This window comes from Equus quagga, chromosome 15 (genome assembly GCF_021613505.1).
Source record: "Equus quagga isolate Etosha38 chromosome 15, UCLA_HA_Equagga_1.0, whole genome shotgun sequence".
NCBI classification, from domain to species: Eukaryota; Metazoa; Chordata; class Mammalia; order Perissodactyla; family Equidae; genus Equus; species Equus quagga.
In genome coordinates, this window is record NC_060281.1 from 65,700,621 (window position 1) to 65,708,591 (window position 7,971).

Genomic DNA, 7,971 nt, shown 5'->3' on the forward strand with positions numbered 1-7,971 from the left:
CCATTATTTTACTTTAAGCATTTATCCCTTTTTCTCTGGTCTGCCTCACATCACAAAAGTAATACAAGGCTTAACTACATCACAGTCCTAGAGTTATGAAAATATTAGCCATGCTCTAATGAAAGTTGATATGGTCCTTGATAGAATAAGATGTAAACAAATTCAAGATCTATCTTTGATAGATGGATTACTTATTTCCTCTATGTATACATTTTACCAGAGTTTGTAGACTTCCAATTATGTGAGTGAGCAGATCATTAAAAATGAGAATGAGTTCTGTAGCTTAGATCACTAGTATTTTACAGTCAATTTAATATCACATTATGTTATACAGAAGATTAAGTGTCTTTTGATGCTGTTTCTCTACAGCATAGATGGCTTTATCATGACTATTTCTGAAGGACAGTAGACCACAAATCAAGGCAAGCATGTGGCATAACAGATATCAAAGGAGAAGAGAGGAAAACCAGCACCCGGTTCTAGCTCTAGCACTGTCTGATCACTAGCAAGGCAATGAAGAATTTTGAACCTCATTTTTCTGATCTGTAAATAATAATCATCTCTGTCTAATTTCCAAGACTCCAAGGATGAAGTGAGATAATATCAATAAAACTCGACAACTATAAAGCATCCTATAGGAGTAAAGAATTATTATAATTAATGCAGAAAAGTCACTTACATTGTTTACCAAACCAATTCATTTTCTTCCTGGGCTCATTTGCGTCTGTGTGACACCTTGGACCCCTTCTGGCCAATGGAAGGTGGGCACTCTAGAGCAGCTCTTCTGGCCACGGACCCTGAAGCCCCAGGAGGTCTTCAAACTGGCTTTTCCCCTTTTGCTGGCCAGATGTGGAGAGCCCAGTGGCGCGCTCTGTGGTCGGAAAAGATAGGAGCACTACTGGATGCGAGGAGCTGACCCCACGGACAGCTGCCCGGGAGCACTGCCCGACCAGGCCCGTCCACAGGGACTCCCATGAACAAGAAATAAACATCTACTGTGTTCGGCCGCTGAGGTTGTGCACTGTTTGTTACAGCAATTGGTCTATCCTGATTAATACAAGCAATGTGGTTTCTGAATTATATATAAATTACACAGTTGAAACATTTTTTGCTCCCCTTTGCCAAGAAGAAACTAAGCTACAAATATCGGTCTTCACATTTCACATGTGTGGTATTTTTAAAGGCCATAAAAGTCATATTGATAAATTAGAAATCCCTAAAGGGTATTGTAAATTCAGATTCTGAGGGATGGGTGGACAAGAAAGGTCCATTTACCTTTTGATCAGCGAATCTCTTTTCATCCATGGGCTTTCCCCAATGTAGTAGCTGAGGATGCATTTTTATGTTTATGATCAAAAATCTTAGAAATTTAAACCACTTGGTAGACTCAGCCAATGCTTGTGATTCTGACACTCAATTCTTACTTCATAATTTAGAAGTTACTTGACTGATCAAAAATTAGTTGTTTAACGAGTTGGGTAATTGGTTGATAAGCTGGCTAGTTATTTGATGAGTTGGGTAGTTGATTGATAACTGGTTAGTTGGATTCAGATTGGGTTGGTGATCATCCACAAGTCAGGTTAATTCTGTGCTCTAGTTTCTATGGCTAAACACAGGTTTTTGAGCAAGCCTTATTTGTTGAGTGCTCTGGCCATCCAGTGTGTGTGTGTGTGTGTGTGGGTGTGTGTCTTGTGAACATGAGAATTAATGGAATCTGCTCCCAGCTTCCATTTCAATAAGGGTAAGAATGTCTGACCTTTACATTTCACACACTTGACCCGAAATGGCACCTTTAAAAATTTCAATTATCAACTGTCTGCAGTAACAAAGAGAATATTGTTAGAAATATGTTTAAACAGCTGAGAGTGAGAAGTATAATGCACATCTACAAAAGTGTATAAAAATAAGGTTTTTGAAAAAATTTCAAGCACGACTTTGAAAAGAAATGAAAAAGTATATACTAGAAATCTCCCAATTCAATTAAGCATTTTCTTATTAATGGAAGGCGCATGCTGGGAGACTGAGAATGGGTATCATTTGAGTAGGAAAGTTCACAGATATTTTGAATGTCCAATTTCCCTTTCGGGATAATGGCAGGCATTAAGAAGCTGGATCCTCACTGAGCATGATGGTTGGAGAGGGGTACCTGCACCAGGTTACGCCAATAATTGCCAGCCCCCCAGGATTCTAGCTCAGAAATTTTTGTATGTTCTCAGGAGACAAAAATGAGTGATCATCAAAGGCAGTGGAGCTCAGCAGGACTGTCATAAGCCTGAAGTTACAACTTAGACATGCAATAGAAAATATCATCGGTACCTCTCCAGTGCATCGCCTGCAGTAATTAAAAACTTGATCCCTGCTGTTTTATCATCTCATTAGCAATGGGGGCACAAGACTTTTATCCTTGTTTGTCAGGAATCAAACATACCAGAGGAACTCTGATTATAAATTGATGAAAGTAAAGTTAAACTTTTAAATAAGAGAAGTGACTGTTCACAATGTTTTTTTTAAAGCTGATTAAAGAGATCCATTTTTTCTATAAAAATAATATCTCGGTCCAGTGTGGAATCATAGAGGCCATCTCTAGGGTTGCTGTCTGCACTGCGTTTCCTAAAGGGGGCTTGCTTTGTAGGGGGTGCTGATTTAAAATAAATAGCAGTCCAGAAAAACTTCCTGAAAGCCAATACAAAGGACGTCCTCCTTTTCAAGGCTTTTGATGGAGTTGAAACACCTTCTATCCCGCTCAGTGATGTGGGTTCTAACGCCAGTTATGGAGGCTGGCTGGCCTCATCGTTTAAAAAGCCAGGCAAACTTTCTGTTTATTTTAATAACTTATAACTTATCTTTGTAGAGGAGGACAGGTGAAGGACCTGGGGCTTCTTTTAGGCAGTTAATTTCTCCAACATTGGTTTCCAAAGGAGGAAATTTCCTTCAGAACCCACGTTGTTTTCCTTGGGTCCAAAGAATTTCCGAGCTGCGCCTCCTTTGTGGCACTTCAGTTAAAATCTAATCAACGCTGAGGATGATTGGAAATTTCAGGTTTGAAGGAAGAATAGCTTACGGTACATTTTATTACTTTATTTTAAACGTCTCCGACTCATCGTTAATTAATCATCTATGCATTCAAAGCATACTCACTGACAACCGCGCTCTCTGCCAGGAGCTGGGGGTCCAAAACCAAAATCGACCTCCTGTTCTTCAGCAACTTTGAAACCTTCTTCTCTCTACATTCTAAGGAAATCTGTGGCTACATTGTTTGAGGAACAATAGTCAAAGTAGCTTAAAAGTAAAAATTATAATAATAAGATCAAGATATTCTTAATCTCAGCATTATGGACTCGTAGGGTCGGATCATTCTTTGTTGTGGGGCCATCCTGTGCCTCCTAGGGTGGTGAGGAGCATCCCTGGTCTCTTCCCGTCAGATGCCAACAGTAGGTCCAGTTGGGACAACCGGAAATGTCTGCAGACACTGCCCGATGTCACTTGGAGACAAGGTGACCCCCGCTGAGAAGCAGCGGGGCAACGTATGTATAGTCTATTGCCATTTGTGTCGGACACACAAGATCATGAACATATGGGTCATCCTGGAAAGGGACACAGATTCTCATCTGGTAAAAAGCAGTTTCCTGTCCTAGGTGAGGGGGCGAGGGAGCAGAAAAGCTGGCCTGTTTCCCCTGTACAGCCTTCCACAGCTTTTAGATCACGTGCCTTGTGTGTGCATTACCAGTTCTAAGCAAACACACTAACTCATGAAGGAACAAGTCAAGCCAGGAGCTTTCACGGAGAAAAATAAGGATAGAATTACGTTAATGAATAAATAAACAAGTACACGAATTGATAAGTAAAGATACTACGCTGATGCTCCTGACAAGCTCTAGATTTATCAACAAGTTAATTAATTAGTTCTGACGGTATAAAAATAGAATTCATTGGAATTATTCTAGTAAAAACAAAAGAGCACGCTCACAGAGAGGGACTGAGGTGGGTGGTTCTGATTTTCTGTTATTACGAGCAATACCAATAGGGTGTGTGTATTTTTTTTCCACCTAAAAAATGAAGAGTCTTTTGGACTTCAAAACCCCTACGAAGTCATTTTCTCCATTTTACAGGGGAGGAAATTGGGAAGAAAGAAACTCACTTGAAGGAGCCAGGTTTGTCCTCATTTCATGGGTTTGCTCTGCTGGCAGAAAGCCCCTCTCCGGGCAGCTGGCTTGGGGGATGGTGTGGGCGGGGGCCCGGCTGCCCACATAGCTGCATCGTGGTGCCTGGCAGCTTTCGAAGGCTCTCACCACTCCTGCTCCCTTACCAGTCTCAAAAGCTGCCTACAAAACCATCCTGTGGTAACGGGCAGGTCTGGTTTTGGATAAACTGTAGTGTTATTACAAGGATATAAAGTTGTACAACATGTAAGCGGGAGGCAGCCTGGGGTTGTAAGCACAGCCGTGAACTGGGAGCCGGGAAACTTGGCTCGGTCACTAACAGTGAGTGGGGCGACCTTGGCAAGACATTCATTTCCCAGAGCCATGCTGACTCACCTCAAAAGCAAAGAGATTGGACAACACGATTCTTATGTGCCATCCAAAGTCCCCCGCCCTGCAGCTCTTAAGGATTTCAGTAAGCAGGAAAAAAGGTTTTCTTCCTGAAGCTAAATTGGAAAATAGCTTATTAAACTGATAACGTTATTAAAGCTTCATTATTATCCTGAGTTCACTTTATCCTGCAGGAAATGCCTTTTTCATCTTTGTAAGGCTATCCTCCAGAACATAGCCTCTCCCCTTGCTGATATTCAGATATTTAGTGTAAAATTCTCACCAAATTCATGCATAACATGATGATGAGACGCATCAAATATTTAGGGATAACAGAATCAGAATCAAAATATTTTGAGAGTCTACAAAACTTAGTGGCGATCAAATGGTCAGTTCTGCTGTAATTGACATATGCCTGAAGATCGCTGCGCTGTGCAAAATCACGTAAGGAAAATCACAGGGCTTCCCAGGCAGATGGGGTTGGGACACTCACTCAAAAACTGCCTCAGTGACACATGAAAAAAAGACAGGAACCTAGGAAAAATGCCAGCATGGTTTTTCCCAGGTTAAGTGGTTAAGAAATACATCAAAACTACATTGAACATGGCACTTTACCTGGAAAAAGACCTGAGGTTTGCTTGTGGCAGCATGCTCCGAAGGACTGTAGCTGGTGAGTCATTCTGAAGAGGTGGAAACAGTGTCATCTTGCGTCGGAAGGAAAGCGTGTCAGCAGATGTGTATGGGATGGCTCCTACACCTCGTGAGTGGAGGTGGCCGGCGGGTGGTGGAGGCGTGAGGGTGTGTGCGTTGTGTATATTCCTTTGTGCTTACTTCCACTGGGTGCAGCTTTCTGTATTCACCTAGCATTTCTCACAGACAAAATCACCAGTGAGTAAATATGAATTTTGCATTACATTCAAATTGTCCCCTAATACATCAATTGCGTCAGAACAAACTCATATTTCTGAAACATGCATTATAACAGAATTGTGCAACATCCTACACATGGAATAAAAAATATAATAAAGGCAACAGCCATAGCTAGCATTTGTGTTGGGCTCACTGTGTGCTGGGCACACTGCCGAGAATTGACACGGACTAGCTCTTTTCAGTCTTAACAATCTCCATGAGGTAGTGATTATTATGCCATTTTATAGATGATGAGATTAAGGCGTAGAGACAGTGCTCAATAGCACAAAGCTAGTAGGGAGTTTGCCTCCAAAATCTGCCTCCCCTCTGGGACAGAAGGAGCCTGTGCACAAAGGCTCAGGGGTTTTAGTGCACTCACCGCTGAGTCCTGCACACAGCAGTGGAGAGCCGTGACCTCCACCACAACAGAAGCTAACGCATCTCAGACGGCCTTGACAGAACTCCAACAGAAAGCAAAAAGGAAGCCATGGGCCCTCTTCACTCTGTGCAGGACGTGCAGCATTCCACCCTGCTCCGGGCTCCACCCTCTGAGGGGAGGGGTATAAATAAACTGGGTTTAGGAGGAGATAAATAAATGCTGTCCAGAGGAAAGCAAGCAGGACGCGGGAGGAATGTAAAGCTGCGTCAGGGGAGAAGCTGTGAGGGAACTTGGGACATTTAGAGGGGAAACATGCAGAGTCTACGTGATGGTCTCCTTGAAATATTTCAAAGGTTAGGACACGTTAGGATGATTAGATTTTCCTTCCTTTTTCCTGTGTGAGTCTGTGGAGGTAGGGGTTAATACTTACCCAGCTCAGTTCTAGACTTTCGCTTGTATTATCTGGATTACTCCTGGCGGCGGCCCCGTGGGCTGGTTCTGACGTTCATCCCATTATACAGACGAAGAAACTGAGGAAACAGATAAGTGGTTTGCCAAGTCGTGTGACTTGTTAGTGGTAGGTTAGTGGCAGGGATTTGAAACCGTGATGTTTGACCTCAAATTTTCTATTCATAATTCCCAGCAGAAAAAAGTTACAGGGAGACCAATTTGGACTCTGTATAATGGAGAACTTTCTGGAAGTCAGAAGTGCTCTGAGATAGACCAGGGGGCTGCTTCCGGAAATTGAGGGTACCTGGTCACCAGAGCTTTTCAGGCAGAGGTTTAGTAACTCCTTGATGGGGATACATAAAGGATAGATGAGAACAGGTTGGGGAAGATTAGCTGTAAAGATTTCTTACAAAACCTGTTTTCTGTGTTTCTAATAGGGAGTAGACAAAGCATATGTCTAACAAAACACAATTAAAAAAACCAAAACAAAACAGTAGCAACAGTGCACAGGACCAGGGTGAATGTGTTCATGTCTTTGCTGCCCAGATATCCCTGGGAGGGTTTTATAGTAACTTAACCTGCATGAATAAAGATGAGTTTCCATTTTGAGAAGTGTACCTTCATCAAGTGGAGCTCCAAAGTGCCAAGTTATAATCTAAAATGCAGTGGATAACATAAGTGTGTGTAAAATATCTTTGCCCCGTGGAATCTTACAGATGTAAATTGAAACACTTATAATCCCTCCCATCTTAAAACAAAACAATAAAAACCAAAACACTCCTGCAGCCTGGTTACCCTTCAGCTATTGCATAATCTCTTCTCCCCTTCGCAGTTGACTCCTTGGAGAAGCTGCGTAGATTCCTGCCATCTCCACTCCCTTCCTTGCACTCATTACTCATCCCACTGTGTTCTGGTTCCTCTCCAGGCATCCTCTCCCTTTATTACCTGATGACAATCCTCAGTCCCGATTCTTCCTGATTGTTCTCAAGTCTCAGAACCACCCTTCTGGTTAAGTGCTCTGTTTCCTGGATTTTGGTTACCGTCACTCGCTCTTGGTTTCCTGCTAATCTCTCTGGCCACTCCTTCCTAGTTTCTTGTGCTGACTCATCTTTCTTCTCCCATCTGCTAACGTTGACTTTCTTCCTGGTTCCGTCACTTTTGTCTTGTCTCATGTTGCACTCTCTCCATCTCAGAATCTTTTGAACCTTCTTGTTCTGTCAGTATTTAAAAGATGGGGTTCTCATGCTAGCAAATGGAGCAATCTTGTGTCCCCCAGATCATACACCATTTGGTGATGACTGAACTCACTGGCTTATGTCTCTGAGCTCTAGAGCCACGTGTCCAGCTGAGAATTGTGTATCTTCTCCTAGATATCTCCAGATATCTTAACTCAACAAATCCAAACGGGACTCCTTGCCTCCCTGCCAGCCCTCCCTCCCCATGTTTCCTATCTTGGTCTATCAAGAAATCTGTGAGCCCTTCGCCATTCGCCATTCTTCCCCTTCACCCTGCCTCTAACCAAGCATCCATTTCTCTCTCTTCCACAGCCTCATTCCTCACACACCGTCCACTTTCCTCCGTCCTCACTGCCAGCGGTCTGGTCAGGACCTCTCAGTCCTTTCTGCTCCCACTGGTTTCTCTGATGTCATCTCTTGCTGCCACATACTCACGCCCTACACTCCAGCCACACGGAAGTCTTTTCAG

At 42.9% G+C, this 7,971-nt stretch overlaps 1 long non-coding RNA gene across 1 annotated transcript; it reads right to left on the reverse strand.

Moving 5' to 3' along the window:
• Window positions 1–338: 338 nt before the first annotated feature.
• Window positions 339–7,291, reverse strand: LOC124226206 (uncharacterized). Its single transcript, XR_006885249.1, has 5 exons — window positions 7,213–7,291; window positions 6,248–6,347; window positions 5,818–5,986; window positions 5,145–5,389; window positions 339–871 (listed from the first exon to the last, which is right to left on the reverse strand). It is a non-coding gene; the product is annotated as an uncharacterized LOC124226206 (long non-coding RNA).
• Between the last annotated feature and the right edge of the window lie 680 nt (window positions 7,292–7,971).